Here is a 25,495-nt window from a genome sequence, read left to right as displayed (position 1 = left end):
ACTAATGGCGCACCAAGTAGTGCGCCATTAGTATACATCCCGGTGCACCATTAGTATAGATCCCGGTGCGCCATTAGTATAGATCCTGGTGCGCCATTAGTATAGATCCTGGTGCGCCATTAGTATAGATTATGGTGCGCCATTAGTATGCCTCCCAGGGCCATATTTACCCATATGCTCTGGCTTACTAATGGCGCACTAGTGTGCTGAGTGATGCGCCACTAGTATGAATATTAGGTATTTATTTTATTTTTTCTGATATTGTTGCACAGAATATAGATAGCACAACATATAAACAACAGATTTATTGAATACAATAGAAGATTAGTCTCCGAATACAATTCATCATATTAGTCTCCGAATTTAAAATACCGAACAAAGTTAGAACATTACAAGTCTCGAGACCGCGAGTAGCGAGTTTGTCTTCACATTACAAGTCGATATCGACCATCTAAACTACCATCACATAGAAGAGAGCTGCAGTCATCACGATGAGCATAATCGCAATGAAACTGGTCTTCATCCGGTTCCTCCAACGCTCCCTCCTCTCTCTCGCTAGATAGCGCGCGTATCTAACTTCCGCCTCCGCCCTTGTGGTGTACCCTTTGTAACTGTTACTGCTGAATCGGTGAACCTGTCTCCGACACTCCTCCCAGTCGTCGTAGACTCCGGGAACCTTACCCTTGTACACGACATACGACGACATCTCTATGCACTAGCCAAACAAAACGTTAGTACCAATTCACAGAGACATACAAGAACTAGCATGAATAACTGACCTTTGAAGCATCTTCACATGCTTGTTCCAGCACTGCAAGTTGAGCTCCCCAACCAACAAGTGTTATATCACTTCCTTTGCGGATCACCTAAAGTATAAAGATTGCATAAATATTTTTGGGTTCCCTCGTCACAAAAACAATACGCAGGATGGAGATATACGCACTTCCGCCTAGGATAAAGGCAGCATATAGTCCCCCTCAGGAACTTCTTCAACAGACAAACGGTATAGCCACTGTTAAGAGAGGAAAGCTGCTTGTAAGAGCATTCCAAATAATCAATTCAATATTGTCCATCAGCTGTTCTCTTGCGCTTATTCTACCAGATGGATATACCAGATGCATATATACGAGTCTTAATCAACTGAGAAACTTCTTTCAAATTTTTGCTCTACCTTTGGCTCGAAAAAGATGACTGGGTTTGGTTCACGAATGCTGGCCAGCAAAAGTCCCTTGGCCTCACGTGGACTCCGAGGTATGACAACCTGAAATAGCATTGTTCTTAGTACTCAGGAAACAAGAACATAAATTTCTGTACACAATTTCAGAAATGTCGTAGAGCGTCAAACATGAGTACCAGAAAATGATGCTTGATATTGTTATACTACCTGATTTTACAAATAAAAATCTTAGTCAACTAGGCAATGTGGTTTCCACTTGTATCCTAACTATTTACTGTAAATGATTACAAATATTGGCAGAGAGCGTTAGATATACAGACTAACCTTCAGGCCAGGAACATGGCAGAAGAAAGCGTTAGATATAAAAATAAAAAAAATATAGTAGTGGCACACCGAGTGTGTGGTGCGCCATTAGTATCCATCACACTAATGGCACACCTCACATGGTGCGCCACTATTATATAGTAGTGGCGCACTGCTTGTGTGGTGCGCCATTAGTATCTATATCATCTATAGCCCTTTTCCTATTAGTGCTTAGTCATTGTATTGACAATGAAAGCATGCCACCCAAAATTATTATCTCTGTTTTCAAAGCTTGAGCTCTGGCACCTCTGCAAATCAATGCTTCCCTCTGTGAAGGGCCTGTCTATTTATGTTCCTGTTGAGTCATCCTCCTCTTACAAAAGCACCAGTTAGAGAGCACCTCTGTCATTTTTATGCTTTGCTTTTTAACTGTGTTGAGTATGACTGTGACTGGATCTTCATTCCTTGAAATACAATGGTTAGTCAGCCCTTGGTCTTTGAACGTGATCTGCACTTATGTTTTGCGGTCTCAGAAAGAGCTAGCGAGATACCATATGTTCGCACTGCTTCATGTTGTTTTCATTGAAGTGTTGACATTTGAGGCTTATTATTATTTGCTCGCTACTTGATTATGCCATTGATATGAGTTTACCGTGAGACCTAGATGTCATTTGCTTATGTGGTTTGCTTGTGATCTTGTTGAAACTCTGGATATGAGTTAGACATAGTTGCAACAACAAGATCAAACAGAGTTCGTCAAAGTTTTTCTTTTCTCTCTTTCAGTTTTTCAACTAAATTGCTTGAGGACAAGCAAGGCTTTAATCTTGGGGGAGTTGATACGTCTCTGTCGTATCTACTTTTCCGAACTCTTTTGCTCCTGTTTTGGACTCTAATTCGCATGATTTGAATCGAACTAACCCGGACTAACGCTGTTTTCAGCAGAATTGCCATGGTGTTGTTTTTGTGCAGAAATAAAAGTTCTCGGAATGTCCTGAAAATTTACGAAGAATTTTTCTGGAATAAAAGAAAAATACCTGCGCAAAGATCCACCTAAGGGGGCATGCGAGTGGGCCACAAGCCCCTTGGCCGCGGCCACCCCCCTAGGCCGCGCCGTGAGGGCTTGTGGGGCCCACGTGGCACCACCGCCCCCAAACTAAGCTCTATTTATTCCGTCTCGCCCAGGGAAAAAATCAGAGAGAAGGTTTCATCGCGTTTTGCGATATGGAGGCGCCGCCACCTCCTGTTCTTCATCACGAGGGCAGATCTGGAGTCCGTTTTGGGCTCCGGAGAGAGGAAATCGTCGCCATCGTCATCATCAACCTTCCTCCATCGACAATTCCATGATGCTCTTCATCGTTCGTGAGTAATCTCATCGTAGGCTTGCTGGGCGGTGATGAGTTGGATGAGATCTATCATGTAATCGAGTTAGTTTTGACGGGGATTGATCCCTAGTATCCACTATGTTCTAGATTGATGTTGCTACTACTTGGCTATGCTTAATGCTTGTCACTAGGGCCCGAGTGCCATGATTTCGGATCTGAACCTATTATGTTGTCGCCAATATATGTGTGTTTTAGATCCTATCTTGCAAGTTGTAGTCACCTACTATGTGTTATGACCCGGCAACCCCGGAGTGACAATAGCCGGAACCATTCCCAGAGATGACCATAATATGAGGAGTTCATGTATTCACCGCGTGTTAATGCGTTGGTACGGTTCTTTATTAAAAGGAGAACCTTAATATCCCGTAGTTTCCATTAGGACCCCGCTGCCACGGAAGGGATGGACAATAGATGTCATGCAAGTTCTTTTCTCTAAGCACGTATGACTACATACAGAATACATGCCTACATTAGATTGACGAACGGGAGCTAGTTACATATCTCTCCGTGTTATAGCTGTTAGATGATGAATCACATCCGTCATACTCATCCATCACCGATCCACTGCCTACGAGTCTTTTACTACTTTGTCTAGGCTTGTCCCTTGCTACAAAAGGGATTGGGCCACTTTGCTACTACTGTTGCTACTGCTGTTACTTTGCTGCTGCTGCTACTGCTGTTCCTTGCTACTTCATTGTTACTTGTTGCAAGATCTTTTCCGACACTGTTGTCGGGGAAGAATAGTTACCCGCTCACGTGCAACCTATTGGCGCTATTGATACATTAGTTAGGAATAGTTTGCCGTCAACAGATCGTTTCTGGCACCGTTGCTATCATACCACTTTGCTACTGATACTTTGCTTGCAGACACTAATCTTTGAGGTGTGGTTGAATCTGACAAAAACAGCTGCTAATACTTGAGAATATTCTTTCGCTTCCCCTTTGGCGAACCAACAAATTTGGGTTGAATACTCTACCCTCGAAAACTGTTGCGATCCCCTACACTTGTGGGTTATCACTGGTAGAGGTGACATTGGACCGAAGGAAACTCTGGATGACTTTCTCATCCCGACGGTGGTGACGACCAAGGTCGTCATTCTCCTCCTTGCAGGCACCTTCGAGGTTTCTTCCCTCCACCCCGACCTGATGCCCGGGTGAAGATCCAAAATCTCCTCAGATTAAGCGGCGGCGACACTATGTGTGTCGTGCCCTTCTTATAGGTGCCACATGGGCTTTCGGGTGTTGGGTTAGAGGACCTACATGCAGAGGGGATGGGACTAGTTGCAACAGGTGGTGTTCGCAAAGGAGGAGCGGCATCACACATGACACGTCGACAACGGCGAGTCTCATCGGCATGGAGCAGCGGGGTCTCGATGGTGGGCGCGCGGTGATGGACGAGCGCAGGATAGCGTCGTGGTGGCGTCGATGGCAGATACGCCCGGCAAGGTTGATGCGTCAGTACAACTCTGAAGTGGGATTGGTGAAAGATGGCGGCGATGGCCTATGAGAGTGCGCTAGACCGGTGTGTGTCCCAGTTCAAACGAAAACCTGGACCAATGTCACGCATTGGTCCTGGTTCGGTTTGCCGGGGCATTGGTCCCGGTTCGATCCACCTCATTTGTCCCGGTTTGGGGCAAAACCCGGGACTAAAGATCCAGCGACTGCCACGTGGCATGCCGCGAAGCATTAGTCCCGGTTTGTGGCAAGAACCGGGACTAAAGGGTAGTCTATTAGTCCCGGTTTTTGACAAAACCGGGACTAAAGTGTTGCCTATATAAACCCTCGCCCCTGCCCACCCTCTCCTCTATTTTTTGGCTGTTGAAGTGTGACCATGCCATGCTCTTTCCACTCTAGTTCATTCACATGACGTGTCCGATGAAATGCCCGAGCAACACTACTTAAGCTTTCTCCTCTTCAAGCTCCATTTTCCTCAATATTTGTCTAGGTTTGGCCGTGCACCAACTGCACAAGTTTTTTAAAAGGTTAGCTACTTCATGTCTATGATTCAGATGTATACTTGTATGATTTAGATACATACTTGTATAAATTACTTACTTTCATTCAAAGTTGTCAGAATCACGATTCTGAATCGGATCGGAGCTCCGTTACTAGGATCGTGAATCGTAGAATCTTAACTATGAGGATCGTAGAAACTTAGATTCTATGAGCAAACTCCTAGAATCGGAGGGGATAGTTTGGATCATAAGATCGTAAGATTCTAAGACTTGAATCATGATTCTGACAACTTTGCTTTCATTCTTTTTTGTTATTATATAGTGCAATGGCTTTGGTATCCGCCTCCGTCGGCCCTCGTCCTGTCTATGATTCGGATGTGGTATATATTATCTTCTATAACTACTCCATCCGTTCCTAAATATAAGTCTTTTAAGATATTTCACTAGGAGTCTACATACAAAGCAAAATGAGTGAATCTACATTTTAAAGTATGTCTATATACATTCGTATGTAGTCCACTAATGAAACCTCTTTAAAGACTTATATTTAGGAACTGAGGGAGTATTTGTTTTATTTAGTGTTTATGACAATTATGACGACCAACGTGACATATATTTTTTTAATCTAGGAGGTATGTGAACCGGAAATTCCAATACACATATAAATTCTTGTCGAGAAGTTAAATTTGGTTGAAAAAGAAAACAAATACTTGAAGGAAAAATTGAAAATAATTGAGGATAAGAATATGAAACTGAAGTTGCATGTCGCCGATGTCATCGATGATCGCAAGATGAAGATCGATGCGATGCGGTTGAAGATGGATGCAATGCGCTTGGAGATGGATGAAATGCGCTTGAAGATTAGGAATATTAGAAAATATGCCATTGATAAAGAGGCTTGGTATCATTATGTTGTTGGTTCAATTGTTACTTCACTTGCGATTTTGATCGCATTTGTTGTTGCATTTAAATATTTTACATAGTTGTATGTTGTTTTATGAGAGAACTTTATGTATTTATTTTTTGCAATAATAACATTTGATCACTACTGTGCTTCGATTTTAATGTGATGATGAACTTGTATTTATTTGGTCGTATGTTCTGCAATGGTTTTTTGATATACTTAATTTCATAATAGAGATGAACTGCCAATGGATGTACGGTGACCGACGCACTTCGGAGTACATTACGAACCGGGACTAATGCCCGAGTCACACTAAAGTTCATACAAAATGGTATCCTCGACCGAGGTTAGCAACCTTATGCCTTGTCCATGTGTTGTCTGTCAAAATGTGAAGGAGCACTCTAGCTCGAAAAACATTCATCTCCACTTGCTTCAGAGAGGTTTCATGCCCGCATATTATTGTTGGACCCTTCACGGAGAAAGAGGGGTTAGGATGGAAGACAATGAAGAAGAAGATGATGATGAAAACTATCCTATGTTCACTGAAGAATACGGTGATACTACAATGAAAGACAATGAAGAAGAAGGAGGTGAAGAACAACCGGCATCAGATGAACCCGCTGATGGTCTTGGTCGGGTCATTTCTGATGCAAAGAGAGAATATGATACAGAAAAGGAGAAGCTGAAATTGGAGGCCATGCTAAAGGATCATAAAAAGTTGTTGTATCCAAATTGCGAAGATGGCAGCACAAAGCTCGTTACCACACTGGAACTGTTGAAATGGAAGGCAGAAACTGGTTTATCTGAAAAGGGATTTGAGAAGTTACTAAAAATATTGAAGTCGGAGCTTCCAAAGGATAACGAATTGCCCGAGACTACGTACGAAGCAAAGAAGGCTATCTGCCCTCTTGGATTATATGTGCAGAAGATACATGCATGCATTAATGACTGCATCCTGTACCGTGGTGAGAAGTACAATAATATGGATAAATGCCCGGTATGCACTGCATGTCGGTACAGGATCAGACAGGATGACCCTGGTGATGTTGAGGGTGATGACGAGCCCCCCAGGAAGAAGGGATACAATGCATGCACGCACTGTTTAGATAAGACTAAAGGGATACAATGCATGCACACACTGTTTAGACAATACTAAAGGTACATATTTGAAAAAATCTAAGAAGGTTGTCTACCTGGGGTGTCGTCAATTTGTTCCGACCAATCATACCGTAAGAAAGAAAGGAAAGCATTTCAACGGTGAGGCAGATCACCAGAAGAAGCCTAACCTCTCTACTGGTGATGAGTTATTGGCTATGGTCAAGGATTTGGATCAAATAGTAATCTTTGGAAAGGGTCCTGGCGGTCAATCTGTTCCGAAAGTCGACGTTACCGGACACGTGCCCATGTGGAAAAAGAAATATTTATTTTGGGAGCTACCCTATTGGAAGCACCTAGAGGTCCGGTCTTCAATCGATGTGATGCACGTGACGAAGAATCTTTGCGTGAACCTGATAGACTTCCTGGGAGTGTATGGAAAGGCAAAAGATACAACAGAAGCATGGGAGGAGCGGCAACGTATGAAAGACCCATACGACAAGAAGACTGATAAAGTGCGTCAATACTTAAGCAGCTACGCTCTTACCAAAGCAGAGAAGGAAATCTTTTCTGAATGCCTGAGCAGTATGAAGGTCCCCGCTGGCTTCTCGTCTAATATAAAGGGAATAATAAATATGGCAGAGAAAAAATTTCCAGAACCAGAAGTCTCATGATTGCCACGTGATTATGACGCAGTTGCTTCCGGCTGCATTGAGGGGCCTTCTACCGGAAAATGTTCAATTACCCATTGTGAAGCTATGTGCATTCCTCAATGCAATATCTTAAAAGGTAATCGATCGAGAACGTCTCGAAAGGCACGAAAAATGCACGAAAAATACCAAATGAAGTCAGAAATTGTTGAAAATTTGTGAAGTGCCTTTGAATGGTGCATTTTGAACACACAAAAAGTATGGAGTTCAAATAAGTTCAAAAAAATGAAATCCCTTTGTAACACATAAGTTCTCGTTCGAAACCCTGATACTTCGAGAGAGATTGTCCGTTTTGTACACGAAGTGCATCCAGTTTTTTTCGAAACCCTCTCAACTTTTTAGCACATGCTATGTGGGTGAAATGATGATTCCATACCAACTTTCAACATTTTCAGAGTTCATTTGTAGTGATTTTCAATTTCAGGGTCAACTAGCTCAAAAAAATAAGTAAATGCATGTAAAATACCAAATGATGTCAGAAATTGTTGAAATTTTGTGATGTGCCTTTCAATGGTGCATTTTGTACACACAAAAAGTATGGAGTTCAAATAAGTTCAAAAAAATGAAACCCCTTTGTAACAGATGAGTTCTCGTTCGAAACCCTGATACTTCGATAGAGATTGTCCGTTTTGTACGCGAAGTGCATCCGATTTTTGTCGAATCCCTCTCAAATTTTTAGCACATGTTATGTGGGTGAAATGACGATACCATGCCAACTTTCAACATTTGCAGAGTTCATTTGTAGTGCTTTTCAATTTCAGGGTCAACTAGATCAAAAAATAAAAAAGTAAATGCACGAAAAATACCAAATGAAATCAGAAATTGTTGAAAATTCGTGATGTGCCTTTGAATGGTCCCTTTTGAACACACAAAAAGTATGGAGTTCAAATAAGTTCAAAAAAATGAAATCCCTTTGTAACAGATGAGTTCTCGATCGAAACCCTAATACTTCGAGAGAGATTGTCTGTTTTGCACACGAAGTGCATCGAGTTTTTGTCGAAACCCTCTCAACTTTTTATCACATGCTATGTGGGTGAAATGATGATACCATGCCAACTTTCAACATTTTCACAGTTCATTTGTAGTGCTTTTCAATTTCAGGGTCAACTAGGTGAAAAAAAGTAAATGCACGGAAAATACCAATTAAAGTCAGAAATTGTTGAAAATTTGTGATGTGCCTTTTAATGGTGCATTTTGAACACACAAAAAGTATGGAGTTCAAATATGTTCAAAAAATTGAAATCCCTTTGTAACATATGAGTTCTCGTTCGAAACCTCATACTTCGAGAGAGATTGTCTGTTTTGTACACGAAGTGCATCCAGTTTTTGTCGAAACCCTCTCAACTTTTTAGCACATGCTTTGTGGGTGAAATGATGATACCATGCCAAGTCTCAACATTTTCAGAGTTCATTTGTAGTGCTTTTCAATTTCAGGGTCAACTAGCTCAAAAATAATAATTAAATGCATGAAAAATACCAAATGAAGTCACAAATTGGAGGTGGAGGAGTCCTACTCCAATCCTACTTGGAGTAGGATTCCACCTTCCCACTTGGAAACTCTTTCCACCTTGTGTTTTTTCCTTCTCAAACCTTATGGGCCTTAGTGGGAACTTATTCCAGCCCACTAGGGGCTGGTTTATCTCTTCCCATAGCCCATGAGACCCCTTGGAGCGTGACACCTCTCCCGATGGTCCCCGGCACCCCTCCCGGCACACTACCGATGAGCCCGAAACTTTTCCGGTAATGCACGAAAACCTTCCGGTAACCAAATGAGGTCATCCTATATATCAATCTTCGTTTCCGGACCATTCCGGGAACCCTCGTGACGCCCGTGATCTCATATGGGACTCCGAACAACATTCGGTAACCAACCATATAACTCAAATACGCATAAAACAACGTCGAACCTTAAGTGTGCAGACCCTGCGGGTTCGAGAACTATGTAGACATGACCCGAGAGACTCCTCGGTCAATATCCAATAGCGGGACCTGGATGCTCATATTGGATCCTACATATGCTACGAATATCTTATCGTTTGAACCTCAGTGCCAAGGATTCATATAATCTCGTATGTCATTCCCTTTGTCCTTCGGTATGTTACTTGCCTGAGATTCGATCGTTAGTATCCGCATACCTATTTCAATCTCGTTTACCGGCAAGTCTCTTTACTCGTTCCGTAATACAAGATCCCGCAACTTACATTAAGTTACATTGCTTGCAAGGCTTGTGTGTGATGTTGTATTACCGAGTGGGCCCCGAGATACCTCTCCGTCACACGGAGTGACAAATCCCAGTCTCGATCTATACTAACTCAACGAACACCTTTGGAGATACGTGTAGAGCATCTTTATAGTCACCCAGTTACGTTGCGACGTTTGATACACAGAAAGCATTCCTCCGGTGTCCGTGAGTTATATGATCTCATGGTCATAGGAACAAATACTTGACACGCAGAAAACAGTAGCAACAAAATGACACGATCAACATGCTACGTCTATTAGTTTGGGTCTAGTCCATCACATGATTCTCCTAATGATGTGATCCCGTTATCAAGTGACAACACTTGCCTATGGCCAGGAAACCTTGACCATCTTTGATCAACGAGCTAGTCAACTAGAGGCTTACTAGGGACAGTGTTTTGTCTATGTATCCACACAAGTATTGTGTTTCCAATCAATACAATTATAGCATGGATAATAAACGATTATCATGAACTAAGAAATATAATAATAACTAATTTATTATTGCCTCTAGGGCATATTTCCAACAGTCTCCCACTTGCACTAGAGTCAATAATCTAGTTCACATCACCATGTGATTCCAACGAATCCAACACCCATATAGTTATGGGGTCTGATCACGTCTTGCTTGTGAGAGAGGTTTTAGTCAACGGTTGTGAAACTTTCAGATTCGTGCGTTCTTTACAAATCTTTATGTCATCCTATAGATGCTGCTACTACGTGCTATTCGGAAATGCTCCAAATATCTACTCTACTATACGAATCTGTTTCACTACTCATAGTTATCCGGATTAGTGTCAAAGCTTGCATTTACGTAACCCATTACGACAAACTCTTTAACCACCTCCATAATCGAGAAAATTCCTTAGTCCATTAGTTACTAAGGATAAATTTCGACCGCTGCTAGTGATTCAATCATGGATCACTCTCTATACCTCTCAACATACTTTGAGTCAAGGCACACTTCAGGTGCGGTACACAGCATGGCATACTTTAGATTCTACGGCTAAGGCATAGAAGACGACCTTCGTCTATTCTCTTTATTCTGCCGTGGTCGGGTTTTGAGTCTTACTCAAATTCACACCTCACAACGCAACCAAGAACTCCTTGTTTGCTGGTCTATTTTGAACTCTTTCAAAAACTTGTCAAGGCATGCATCTTGTTGAAACTTCTATTAAGCGCTTTCGATCTATCTCCATAGATCTTTGATGCTTAACGTTCAAGTAGCGTAATCCAGGTACTCCTTTGAAAACTTCTTCAAACAACCTTGTATGCTTTACAGAAATTCTACATTACTTCTGATCCACAATATGTCAACCACATATACCTATCAGAAATTCTATAGTGCTCCCACTCACTTCTTTGGAAATACAAGTTTCTCATAAACCTTGTACAAACCCAAAATCTTTGATCATCTCATCAAAGTGTATATTCCAACTCCGAGATGCTTGCACCAGTCCATTGAAGGATCACTGGAGCTTGCATACTTGCTAGTATCTTTAGGATCGACAAAACCTTCTGGTTGTATCACATACAATGTTTGCTCAAGGAAACCGTCGAGAAAACAATGTTTTGACATCCTATGTGCAATATTTCATAAATAATGCATCAACAACTAACATAATTCTAACAGAATTTTAGCATCGCTACGAGTGAGAAAGTCTCATCATAGTCAACTGTTTGATCTTATCGAAAACATCTTTGCGACAAGTCGAGCTTTTCTTAATAGTGACTTATCACCATCATCGTCTGTCTTCTTTTAAAGATCCATTTTTACTCAATAGTCCTATGACCATCAAGTAGTTCTACCAAAGTCTACACTTTGTTTTCACACATGGATCCTCTCTCGGATTTCATGGCTTCCAGCCATTTGTCGGAATCTGGGCCCACCATCGCTTTCTCCATAACTCGTAGGTTCACTGTTGCTCAACAACATGACCTCCAAGATAGGGTTACCGTACTACTCTGCAGTAGTACGCGACCTTGTCGACCTACGAGGTTTGTAGTAACTTGATTCGAAGCTCAATGATCATCATCATCAGCTTCCACTTCAATTGGTGTAGGCGCCACATGAACAACTTCCTGCGCCCTGCTACACACTGGTTGAATTGATGGTTCAATAACCTCATCAAGTTCTACTACCCTCCCACTCAATTCTTTTGAGAGAAACCTTTCCTCGAGAAAGGATCCGTTTCTAGAAACAAACACTTTGCTTTCGGATCTGAGATAGGAGATGTACCCAACTATTTTGGATATCCTATGAAGATGCATTTATCCGCTTTGGGTTCGAGCTTATCAGACTGAAACTTTTTCACATAAGTGTCGAAACCCCAAACTTTCAAGAAACGACAGTTTAGATTTCTCTAAACCTCAGTCTATACTGTGTCATCTCAACGGAAATACGCGGTGCCCTATTTAAAGTGAGTGCAGTTGTCTCTAATGCATAACCCATAAACGATAGTGGTAATTCGATAAGAGACATCATAGTATGCACCATACCAAATAGTGCGTGGCTATGACGTTCAGACACATCATCACACTATGATGTTCGAGGTGGCATGAACTGCGAAACAATTTCCACATTGTCTTAACTGTGTACCAAAACTCGTAACTCAGATATTCATTTCCATGATCATATCGTAGACAGTTTATCCTCTTGTTACGACGAACTTCACTCTGAAACGGAATTGAACTTTTCAACATTTTAGACTTGTGATTCATTAAGTAAATACTCCTGTATCTACTCAAATCGTCAGTGAAGTAAGAACATAATGATATCTACTGCGTGCCTCGGCACCCATTGGACTGCATACATCAAAATGTATCACTTCCAACAAGTTACTATCTTATTGCATCTCAATGAAAACAAGGCCTTGATCATGTGGTATGATTCGCATGTCACTAGTGATTCGAAATCAGGTGAGTACAAAGATCCATCAGCATGGAGCCTCTTCATGCACTTTATACTAACATGACTCAAGCGGCAGTGCCACAAGTAAGTGGTACTATCATCATCAACTCGTATCTTTTGGCACCAATATCATGAACATGTGTAACACTACGATCGAGATTCAATAAACCATTGAAGGTGATTATTCAAGAAAATAGAGTAACCATTATTCTCTTTAAATGAATAATCGTATTGCAATAAACACGATCCAATCATGTTCATGCTTAACGCAAGCACCAAATAACAATTATTTAGGTTTAACACCAATCCCGATGGTAGAGGGAGCGTGCGACGTTTGATCATATCAATCTTGAAAACACTTCCAACACGTATCGTCACGTCGCCTTTAGCTAGTCTCCGTTTATGCCGTAGCTTTCATTTCGCGTCACTAATAACTTAGCAACCGAACCGGTATCCAATACCCTCGTGCTACTAGGAGTTCTAGTAAAGTACACATCAACATCATGTATATCAAATACACTTCTTTCGACTTTTGCCAGCCTTCTTATCTACCAAGTATCTTGAGTTGCTCCGCCTCAGTGATTGTTCCCCTCATTACAGAAGCACTTAGTCTCGGGTTTGGGTTTAATCTTGGGTCTCTTCATTTGTGTAGCAACTGTTTTGCCGTTTCACGAAGTATCCCTTCTAGCCCTTGCCTTTCTTGAAACTTAGTGGTTTTACAAACCATCAACTATTGATGCTCCTTCTTGATTTCTACTTTCGCAGTGTCAAACATCGCGAATCGCTCAAGGATCATTGTATGTATCCTTGATATGTTATAGTTCATCACGAAGCTCTCACAGCTTGGTGGCAGTGACTTTGGAGAACTATCACTATCTCATCTGGAAGATTAACTCCCACTTGATTCAAGCGATTGTCGTACTCAGACAATCTGAGCACATGCTCAACGATTGAGCCTTTTCTCCTGTGCTTTGTGGACAAAGAATCTTGTCGGAGGTCTCGTACCTCTTAACAAGGGCGCAAGCATGAAATCACAATTTCATCTCTTTAGAACATCACTTATGTTCCGTGACGGTTTACAACGTTTTCGGCGCCTTGCTTCTAAGCCATTAAGTATTTTTGTACTGAACTATCGTGTAGTCATCAAAAACGTGTATGTCGGATGTTCACAGCATCCACAGACGACGCTCGAGGTGCAGCACACCGAGTGGTGCATTAAGGACATAAGCCTTCTGTGCATCAACGAGGACAATCCTCGGTTTTACAGACTCAGTCTGCAAAGTTTGCTACTATCAACTTTCAACTAAATTTTCTCTAGGAACATATAAAACAGTAGAGCTATAGCGCAAGCTACATCGTAATTCGCAAAGACCATTAGACTATGTTCATGACAATTAGTTCAATTAATCATATTACTTAAGAACTCCCACTCAAAAAGTACATCTCTCTAGTCATTTGAGTGGTACATGATCCAAATCCACTATCTCAAGTCCGATCATCACGTGAGTCGAGAATAGTTTCAGTGGTAAGCATCTCTATGCTAATCATATCAACTATACGATTCATGCTCGACCTTTCGGTCTCATGTGTTCCGAGGCCATGTCTGCACATGCTAGGCTCGTCAAGCTTAACCCGAGTGTTCCACGTGCGCAACTGTTTTGCACCCGTTGTATGTGAACGTTGAGTCTATCACACCCGATCATCACGTGGTGTCTCGAAACGACGAACTGTAGCAACGGTGCACAGTCGGGGAGAACACAATTTCGTCTTGAAATTTTAGTGAGAGATCACCTCATAATGCTACCGTCGTTCTAAGCAAAATAAGGTGCATAAAAGGATTAACATCACATGCAATTTATAAGTGACATGATATGGCCATCATCACGTGCTTCTTGATCTCCATCACCAAAGCACCGGCACGATCTTCTTGTCACCGGCGTCACACCATGATCTCCATCATCATGATCTCCATCAACGTGTCGCCATCGGGGTTGTCATGCTACTCATGCTATTACTACTAAAGCTACGTCCTAGCAAAATAGTAAACGCATCTGCAAGCACAAACGTTAGTTATAAAGACAACCCTATGGCTCCTGCCGGTTGCCGTACCATCGACGTGCAAGTCGATATTATCTATTACAACATGATAATCTCATACATCCAATATATCACATCACATCATTGGCCATATCACATCACAAGCATACCCTGCAAAAACAAGTTAGACGTCCTCTAATTTTGTTGTTGCATGTTTTACGTGGTGACCATGGGTATCTAGTAAGATCGCATCTTACTTACGCAAACACCACAACGGAGATATATGAGTTGCTATTTAACCTCATCCAAGGACCTCCTTGGTCAAATCCGATTCAACTAAAGTTGGAGAAACCGACACTTGCCAGTCATCTTTGAGCAACGGGGTTACTCGTAGCAATGAAACCAGTCTCTCGTAAGCGTACGAGTAATGTCGGTCCAAGCCGCTTCAATCCAACAATACCGCGGAATCAAGAAAAGACTAAGGAGGGCAGCAAAACGCACATCACCGCCCACAAAAACTTTTGTGTTCTACTCGAGAAGACATCTACGCATGAACCTAGCTCATGATGCCACTGCTGGGGAACGTCGCATGGGAAACAAAAAATTTCCTACGCGCACGAAGACCTATCATGGTGATGTCCATCTACGAGAGGGGATGAGTGATCTACGTACCCTTGTAGATCGTACAGCAGAAGCATTAGTGAACGCGGTTGATGTAGTGGAACGTCCTCATGTCCCTCGATCCGCCCCGCGAACAATCCCGAGATCAGTCCCACGATCTAGTACCGAACGGACGGCACCTTCGCGTTCAGCACACGTACAGCTCGACGATGATCTCGGCCTTCTTGATCCAGAAAGAGAGACGGAGAGGTAGAAGAGTTCTCCGGCAGCGTGACGGCGCTCCGGAGGTTGGTGATGACCTTGTCTCAGCAGGGCTCCGCCCGAGCTCCGCAGAAACGCGATCTAGAGGAAAAACCGTGGAGGTATGTGGTCGGGCTGCCGTGGAAAAGTCGTCTCAAATCAGCCCTAAAACCTCCGTATATATAGGTGGGAGGGAGGGGAGGAGGCAGCCTCAAAACCTAAAGGTTTGGCCGAAATTGGAGGTGGAGGAGTCCTACTCCAATCCTACTTGGAGTAGGATTCCACCTTCCCACTTGGAAACTCTTTCCACCTTGTGTTTTTCCTTCTCAAACCTTATGGGCCTTAGTGGGAACTTATTCCAGCCCACTAGGGGCTGGTTTATGTCTTACCATAGCCCATGAGACCCTTTGGGGCGTGACACCCCTCCCGATGATCCCCGGCACCCCTCCCGGCACTCCCGGTACACTACCGATGAGCCCGAAACTTTTCCGGTAATGCACGAAAACCTTCCGGTAACCAAATGAGGTCATCCTATATATCAATCTTCGTTTCCGGACCATTCCGGGAACCCTCGTGACGCCCGTGATCTCATACGGGACTCCGAACAACATTCGGTAACCAACCATATAACTCAAATACGCAAAAAACAACGTCGAACCTTAAGTGTGCAGACCCTGCGGGTTCGAGAACTATGTAGACATGACCCGAGAGACTCCTCGGTCAATATCCAATAGCGGGACCTGGATTCCCATATTGGATCCTACATATGCTACGAAGATCTTATCGTTTGAACCTCAGTGCCAAGGATTCATATAATCCCGTATGTCATTCCCTTTGTCCTTCGGTATGTTACTTGCCCGAGATTCGATCGTTAGTATCCGCATACCTATTTCAATCTCGTTTACCGGCAAGTCTCTTTACTCGTTCAGTAATACAAGATCCCGCAACTTACATTAAGTTACATTGCTTGCAAGGCTTGTGTGTGATGTTGTATTACCGAGTGGGCCCCGAGATACCTCTCCGTCACACGGAGTGACAAATCCCAGTCTCGATCTATACTAACTCAACGAACACCTTTGGAGATACCTGTAGAGCATCTTTATAGTCACCCAGTTACGTTGCGACGTTTGATACACAGAAAGCATTCCTCCGGTGTCCGTGAGTTATATGATCTCATGGTCATAGGAACAAATACTTGACACGCAGAAAACAGTAGCAAAAAAATGACACGATCAACATGCTACATCTATTAGTTTGGGTCTAGTCCATCACATGATTCTCCTAATGATCTGATCCCGTTATCAAGTGACAACACTTGCCTATGGCCAGGAAACCTTGACCATCTTTGATCAACGAGCTAGTCAACTAGAGGCTTACTAGGGACAGTGTTTTGTCTATGTATCCACACAAGTATTGTGTTTCCAATCAATACAATTATAGCATGGATAATAAACGATTATCATGAACTAAGAAATATAATAATAACTAATTTATTATTGCCTCTAGGGCATATTTCCAACAGAAAGAAGGAATAAAAATCTTGTTTGTAAATTTCATGTAAGTAGGCACATTAGGTTTGAATTAGACAACCAATGGTTTCAAACAACTTATTTAAACTTTGGAGAGGAAAAAGGGCACATACATATTTCACCAACCTACAAATATCATCCTTTTGTTGGTGTTAATGCATAAAACAGTAGTGAGTTTCTCACTTTTGCTTGCTAAGTTGTGCTAAGTTTTGCCGGAATGTCCGAGTGGCCTATGTTTTGCCGGCATGTTGATTCATTTTTGTTCTGGCAAATTTCAGTCGCTCCATATGTCCACTATTTAGCAAAGGTCATGCCGAAAATTTCCGTGAATTTCTTCATGACTAGTGCTAGAAACTAGGACATATGGAGTGCTTGAGAATTGCCGGAAAGGGTAATGAATCAACATTCCGACCAAATATAGGTCCCTTTTTATTATTCATGCTTCTGTTTATATATAGATGTTCAATTTTTTCAATATAGTGTCACGGTTGTTGCTTACACATATACCACATTAAAACAGGAAATGTCTGACGATGAATATTGGGAGTGTGAATATTGCGGCGACTGTCGGGGTATGTGCGACACGCCTCACCTGCGAGACGATAGGTTCTTCAGCATGAATCTTGATGAGAATGAAGATATGTTCCTCACTTGCCATGCAAGAAGATATGTGTTGAAGAGGCTCGGTTTCGAAGACCACGAGAGAATTGAGACGAGGAGCGCTAACCTGAGGACTATACATGGTCACACATTTGTTATCAAAGTATTTAATTCAGTTTTTCACAGAGAGTTTAGGTGCCCAAATTGGGAAGATCTTTGCAAGGCATATGGATTTCAGGAGGGTATGAAAATAACCTTCGATCTTCGTCCTGAAGATAATATGCCGGGCAACATTGACATTTGGGTGGTTGTCGATATGCTTCCTGTTTTACCTCCATCTGAGTTTCTCAACCATATTTGTCAAGTAATTTGCATTTATATTTAGAAATAGTTGGTGTTCATCCATATACTAAATTTGTTAAGTTATAATTTACAGCTTATTTCGTTTCTTCGAGTGAATTATGAAAATTAATTGACATGACACACTACACATATGGATCACATCTAACTTGGGAGGAGAAGGATGTTCTTCTCTACTTTCTTGTTGGTGTTATGGTTTCTAGGGATACCTTCCCGTATAATTTTGGAATTGACCAAAATTATACACTTTACATGCCACTAGTGCATAGGTTGAGGTGGGATGACATTCGTCGAAATATGTTGTTAGATCAGTATATATATTGACCCATTCTTTAAATTAGATCAATCGGTTGCGGGACGGTCTTCTACCAGAGGAACGTGTACGAGCAATTCAAGAGGAAATTGTCGGATTCTTAGATGCAGAGGTCGTAGATGTCAAGGGCGAATACTATTGCCATTCGACGGAAATGATATGAAATGATATAGTTTAAAAAAGATGCATATATGTGCATGTAACTCGTGTCTACATTTTGTAAATATGTTCGACAAAGCACGACGTACGAGATGGTGTAATATATTTGTGACGATGTGCAATATAGTTATTCCTTTATTGATGTGTATGTACCATCCAATTTAGTGCAAAACAAAAATTAAAAAATGTCCAAAACAAATAAATGGGAAAATAGGAGGCAACAAAATAGCCGCATCCAATTTAGTGCAAAACCCTAAACCCAAACATTGCTAAAAAAACAGCGAAGAAATAGCCCCGCTTCGTAATACGAACCGGGACTAATACCCATTCCCCTCGCTCCCACCCCCGCCACGTGGAAGGCCATTAATTAAAGTTCGGAGCCGGACCGGGGCCAGCATTAGTCTCGGTTTGCGAACCGGGACTAATGGCCCAACTAAAACGGGACTAAAGACCCTTTTTCTACTAGTGTCCGGTTGGATCACTTTTTCTTCTCTCTCATGTCCGATCATTGATCGAACGTATCTGTGAACGTATGAAAGGTCATTTGAGGGGTCTGAATGTTACTAGGAAGAGTTGGCTCGAGAGAGATGCTTGAGTTCAAAGATAGAAACAATTATGGGCAGTTCGGCGAGATCCGTGGCAAGCACTTTGTAACTGCCTGCCTAGCGCGGCCAAGATTGACAAACGGGTAGGGTAGATGTCAGATGTGGGCACTCCGGTGAGATAGAAGACATGAATCACCGCGCATTTCTTGGAAGAAATGGGTTGTGACTTGGATGAACCCTCAATGTGGATGCCATATACGGCTGATTCTTTCCCGATGTATAGCGCGCGTCAAAGAAATCTACCGGCGCATTTGCAAACGAGGAACAAGTCAAGGGGCAGTTGTGATCTAGGGAAATAAGGATAGTGGAGGCCGTTTCATCCCTAATTTCTGTTCGAGAGGCCGTTTCATTTCTAGTGTCTTTCTACATTTTGTTTGACAAACTTAGTTGCCACCAATTTTGCTTGACCACATCGAACTTCCACTAGCTTTGCACATGATGGTATCTAGGTTTAACGTACCTTGTTACTATAAGAAATTAACAAGTTACTACCAAACCAACTCGTAATGGCCGATGGGCTAGTTTTGCCACGGGGAATGTGAGAATCGTTTTGTTCACCTAATTGTTCCTTGCAAATTCTGGGGCGTTGTTCACTAATCGGCCATCCACAATCTCAAAATCATCTCAAAAGTACATAATAACTTTTTAAAACACAATACAACTTATGTCTTTTACCAACATAAGACAACCAAATCATCAATACACAAAGGTCTTAACATGAAGCCATAACTTATGGCTCACCGAGCATGCTTTTTTTGGGCTTGTGCCTTTGTAGCGCTCCATCGCAACATGACACACCTGGTTTGTCTAGTTTAATTAAAAATGATGATACCAACTCAATATTCTTTCACTTTAACTTTGTCCACCGAAAGGAGGAAAGACGGATACTTGATTGAGCTGCAAGTGGACGATGAGGTCATCTCAGACCCCCTCACGGCTATGGCGGAAGCGAATGGTTCATGTCGGTGTCTTACACTGCCTCATCATGTGTCACATGTCGTCATGTCTTTCTATGTACATCCTCTTGTGCACCCCAACATGCATGACCTCATTGTCAATAGTCACATCCTCGACACTAGTTTCTCTAAGAAGTGTTCGGCTTCCCTCATCTCTTGCATCGCTTTTCGGTTTGGGTTTTACCCATAAATAAAGCAAGATTAAAGCTTTTTTCAAGAAATATGAATGCTTATTTCGAGGGTGAGAATATGTCTTCACCTAATTAATTGTGATTGATTATTTAGGAAGGGATCTCAAGAATACATACAAGCTGAGAGGAGTCAATCGTCTCCTTCGCCCAATGGCCCCTCACAAGTTATTCTCGGGTGTTTCCCCTTAACGCAAATCCAGCCGCACCCTCAACAAGCCCCCAAGGCCTTTTTTGTCGTCGGCGTGAAAAAACATTCAAGTCACGCCTCCAAGAATCTGTTTTCCGCCGGTTAGTGTCAAATTTGGTCCCGACGGACCCAGGCCAAACCCGACGCGCTAGGGGCGTCGGAGAAAACGTTTTTGGCTCGAAACATTTGTGAACCCGCCGAGTCAACAACTGTGCGCGGACATAGTCTTCATCGCCTCGTTTCCCGCGAGAATCAATATGAAGGCTACGCCGCCGGTCAGCCTTCCATTGATACCTCACGGGCAACGTAATTAAGGCGCGCCGACACACGTCCCGTCCTCTCCCGCCACGCGTTCGCACGGCTGTCGCCCGCTCGCCTCCTGCCCGCGGCTATATAAGTCATCCTTCCCTTCATTGATGGCCGCACACCTCTTGCCAGGCTTCTCTCATCGCCGACGGTCATCTCCCCCTTTCGCCATCGACGCCCCTCACACCTCTTTCTTCAACAATGGCCGAGCACTACCACGACGACGAAGCGGCGGCAAACGGCTTCGACCGCCGCCACCTGCACGAGTTTGAGGCCCGCCTCCTCTATGAGGCGTACTACCTGGCGCCACCGGACATGCGCGAGCTGGGCTCGTGGAGGCTGAGCGCCGGTGGAGTACCGGTGCCACCGCCGCCCTCTAGAGCTGATAGACGCGCGGAGGTCACGCACATTCGGCCGTCACTATGAGAGAAGTTGCGGGACCAGCCAAGGTATGCCCCCGACAGCAACACGCTGGTGACGGCGTACTTCGAACACCGCCATGCCGACCAGCTCGCTGCCACCAACGGTGCTGGCCCCGCGGCCTCTTCAACTCCGAGGGGCGCCGCCTATGATGGTGCGTCCTCACCCGCATGTTGGAGGCCGTCCTCGAGTACATCGAGGGCGGCAACTCGTCGCAGTTGGAATACTCGCCGCCACCGTCCTTCTCCCACCGCCGTGGCAGTTCTTGGACGCCGAGGCGCATGGAGACGACGTCTTCCTCCTTGTTCGGCTCCCGCTCGTGCTCCTCCGGGTCGCCGGTGCTCCTCCCCGTCAAGACGGAGCAACTTGAGACCTCGCTCGGGCGGCGCACGCGCAACGGCGAGGGCGGCTCCTCCTCCCGCCTTGTCAAGCCGAAGACCGAGCCGACGCTCCTCCCCGTCAAGCAGTAGCTCCTGGACATGGCGCCGACGACGAGACCGCGCTCAAATGGGCGCGGGACGACTACGTCCGGGAGGAGATGGAGCGCCAGCGCCCGCGCCCTCGATGAGATCGCCGCACGACGTCACGACCGTGAGGAGGGCGGCATCGTCATCCTCGACGACAGCTACGAGGGGGTGCCCGGGCCGTCAAACCCCGTCCGCCATGGCGACCCAGGGCAGGGGTGCAACAAGGATGGCGGCAAAGTGCAGGACGACGATGGTGATGATGACGACGATGATGGCAACGTAGTTTTTAGTTTTAAATTATGTTTTTAGTTTAGTTTGTACAAATATTAATGAAAACGCTGAATTTCCTTCAAATTTATGTCGCGTTCGGCCGAATTTTGGCCGAGTTTGATTTATAAAAAAACGGGTGGAGGTCGATCTTGAGGAGGCGGCTGTGAACCCGAGCCCGTCATGTCGATTTTTTCATCGACACGCGGTTAGGTTGCACTATTTCAAGCTCTGGAGGGGTGAACTGCTCGAGATGCTCTTAATCAATCATTAACATCGTCTCTAAGTAGGAGATGCTCTTAATCAATCATTAACATCGTCTCAAAGTAGTACTTCCTCCGTTTCAGTTTATAAGTCCGACACGTGTATCTAGGTCATCAATTTGACCAACTTAATAACAGGCATATATTACAAAAAATATATCATTAGAAACTTTAGATGTTCTATTTTCTAATGATATAATTTTTATGTTAAACAATATATTTTATATAAATTAAATTGACGACTTAGATATACGTGCATACCTTATAAACTGTGACTGAGGGAGTATATATCTTTGGCAGAACTAAAATGAGCGCACAAGGTCAAGGTGTTGTCACGAAGCCATCGTCGGATCCTTGTGAACACGCATGAGAATAAAAGAGAGAATGGAAATTTTTGTATGCACGAGTAGACTAGTACGAGTACTAGTACAATGGCGCCACCGGTTGGCCTAGCTCAAGGAGCTCTATAAATAAAGGGAAGGGAAACGCACAAACAAGCTCACACTTGACTTGCGTCCAGACGTCCAGAATGGCTTCCCTCTCCATCCTCTTGCGCTACTGCCTCCATGGTGATGACCCACTCCCCTCGTGCAGCCACAATGCCAAAGCCCAAGAACACCATTGCTTCGAGTTCCCACACCTACATCGTCCAAGCCAACCACCTCGCCAAGCCACCACAATTCGACACCCTCGACCGCTGGTACGCCTCCATGGTGATGACCCACTCCCCTCGTGCAGCCACAAACTCATCGAGCCGCATCATGTACACCTACGATACCGTCATGCACGGATTCGCGGTCGGGCTCACGCGCGACGAGGCACGGGCGCTGACCAGGATCCATGGCGTTCTTGCGGTGCACCAAGAGAGGGTGTCCCTTACCCAGACGACCTGGTCGCCGACATTCCTCGGCCTGGGGCCGGCGAGTGGAGCGTGGCCGCAATCGGGGTTCGGCGACGGCGTCATCATCGGCTTCGTCGACAGCGGGATCTCGCCCGCCCATCCTAGCTTCAACGACGCCGGGCTAGGCCCCGTCCGACCAAGCTGGCGAAGAAAGTGCGCGACCGATGGCACCATCTCCTGCAACCGGAAGGTGGTCGGAGCAGCATCCTTCGTCTACGGAGCTGACGGCCGCCTCCTGTCTCCCGTGGACACCGACGGGCACGGAACCCACGTCGCGTCCACGGCGGCAGGGTCTGACGTCCCCGGCGCCAGCTTCGAGGGATTCGCCAAGGGGATGACCACCGGGGTGGCGCCCAAGGCGCGCGTCGCGGTGAACCGAGCCTGCGACGTCGGCTGCCCCGATTCCGCCCTCGTCGCGGCAATCGACGCCGCCACGAGGGACGCTGTCGACGTACTCTGCGTCGCCCTCGGCAAGGAGGGGACCGCGCGTCCGCTGCACGACGACGTCGTCGCCATCGCCCTCTTTCGCGCGGAGCTACGCGGCATCGTCGTTGTCGTCCCTGGTGGCAACAGCGGTCCGCGACCGTCGACGGTGAGCAACGTGGCGCCGTGGGTGACCACGGTCGGCGCCGCCACCGTGGACCGCGTGTTTCCCGCGAAGCTCAACCTCGGCAACGGACTGGTGCTCATCGGCCAGTCGCTGTACAGCGTGAGGGCCGACGGCAGGAGAAGCGTCGCGCTCGTCAAGAGCAACTGCAGCGAGCCGGAGGACCTGACGCCCGACAAGGTGATGGGCGGGATCGTCGTCTGCCGCGAGCTCAGTGGCGAGCTCGTCGCGGCTGCGAGGGCGAGCAGAGCTGGCGCCGCCGGCTTAGTTGCCGTCGACGGCCTGGAGAGGTTCGCATCGGCGGTCCCCTCCCTGCCGTTCAGCCTCCCAGGCGTCGTCCTCGCCTACACTGAAGCGAAGATGCTTGAAGCCTACATGGCGTCGACCGCGTACCCGACGGCGTCTCTCACCTTCGCCTGCGACACGGCCACCGGCGACAGTCGGGCGCCGATTGTCGCCGGGTTTTCTTCACGGGGCCCGGCGCAGGAGGTGGAGGGGATCGTGAAGCCGGACCTCGTGGCACCCGCAGTGAACATCTTGGCCGCGTGGCCAGCTCTGCCGGACGGCAAGGACTTCAAGACCATGTCGGGGACATCCGTGGCGTCCGCGCACGTCGCCGGCGTGGCGGCGCTGATCAAGCACCAACACGCCGACTGGACGCCGGCCATGGTGCGGAGCGCAATGATGACATCAACGCGGACGACGGACAACGACAGTAACGACATCCTCGACAGCGGCGTGGACGTGAGCCAGGGGAACGGCACGGCGGCCACGCCACTGGTGGCCGGGGCGGGGCTGGTCAACCCGTAGCTAGCGCTGAACCCGGGCCTGGTCTACGACGCCGGCACCGAGGACTACGTCGACTTCCTGTGCTCCCTCAACTACACCATCGAGCAGGTCCGTCGGTTCGAGCCCGCACTGACGAGATGCACGAAGATGCTCCCCGGAGGCGCCGCCGGGCTGAACTACCCGTCGTTCGCGGTGGTGTTCGACCGAAGCACTCGCGTCATCACGCTGACGCGGACGGTGACCAAGGTGTCAGCGAGTCCGGAGACTTACACGGCGAGGGTGGCTGCGCCGGCCGGCGTGAAGGTGACGGTGACGCCATCTCTTCTGAAGTTCAGTGAGGTGTACGAGCGCAAGACATACAGCGTGCGGTTCGAGAGCGAGATCGGCGGACGAAGCCAACATGCAAGCATAGGGGCATAAGTTTGTTCATGAAGCTGGCAAAGTTTATATAAAGTTAAAAAATTAGCTATAACAACCATTATTATAGTAGAAAAATCAATTTGTTAGGGGGTCTAGCGCCCCCCCCCCTCCTAGAATCGTCCCGGGAAGGAACGTGTCGTCGGACTCTGGACACATCTCGTGGGCGAGCTGGGGGCATGAGGTGAGGAGCCCGGTGGCATTCGTCTGGACATGAGGAGTTTCAACAGCAAGAATAAGGCAGGCATGCATGCATGAAGGCTTGATCTATGACTATGAGTTAATGAAATGTAACTATGAGTTGATAATGTGTGTATGAGACTTATGTTTGATCAGTATTTTGCATATGCATGATGTATGAATTGGAATTTGGTCACAATTATGGCATTCATATGCAAGCCTTTTCTGTTATGGATATCTTTTACTAGCATCTAGTATGATGTATGAGTTCGAATTGGGTACGAGAAGAGTTGATGAGAGTCCAAATTTGGTTTAGATTTATTTACTCGAGAGCAACCATGGATGAGGGTGGGGCTTCTTTTCCTTGTGTTAGTTCTTTTGAGACCAAGACGAAACCCCAAA

The 25,495-nt window shown here is 45.3% G+C and overlaps 1 pseudogene; it reads left to right on the top strand.

The window, feature by feature from the left end:
• Nucleotides 1-22,716: 22,716 nt before the first annotated feature.
• On the top strand, nt 22,717-24,985 carry LOC123412577 (annotated as a pseudogene).
• The last annotated feature ends 510 nt before the right edge of the window (nt 24,986-25,495 follow it).

This window comes from Hordeum vulgare, chromosome 7H, assembly GCF_904849725.1.
Source record: "Hordeum vulgare subsp. vulgare chromosome 7H, MorexV3_pseudomolecules_assembly, whole genome shotgun sequence".
NCBI lineage: Eukaryota > Viridiplantae > Streptophyta > Magnoliopsida > Poales > Poaceae > Hordeum > Hordeum vulgare.
The sequence above is the reverse complement of the archived record's forward strand: the minus strand, read 5'-3'. Positions and strand labels throughout refer to the sequence as shown.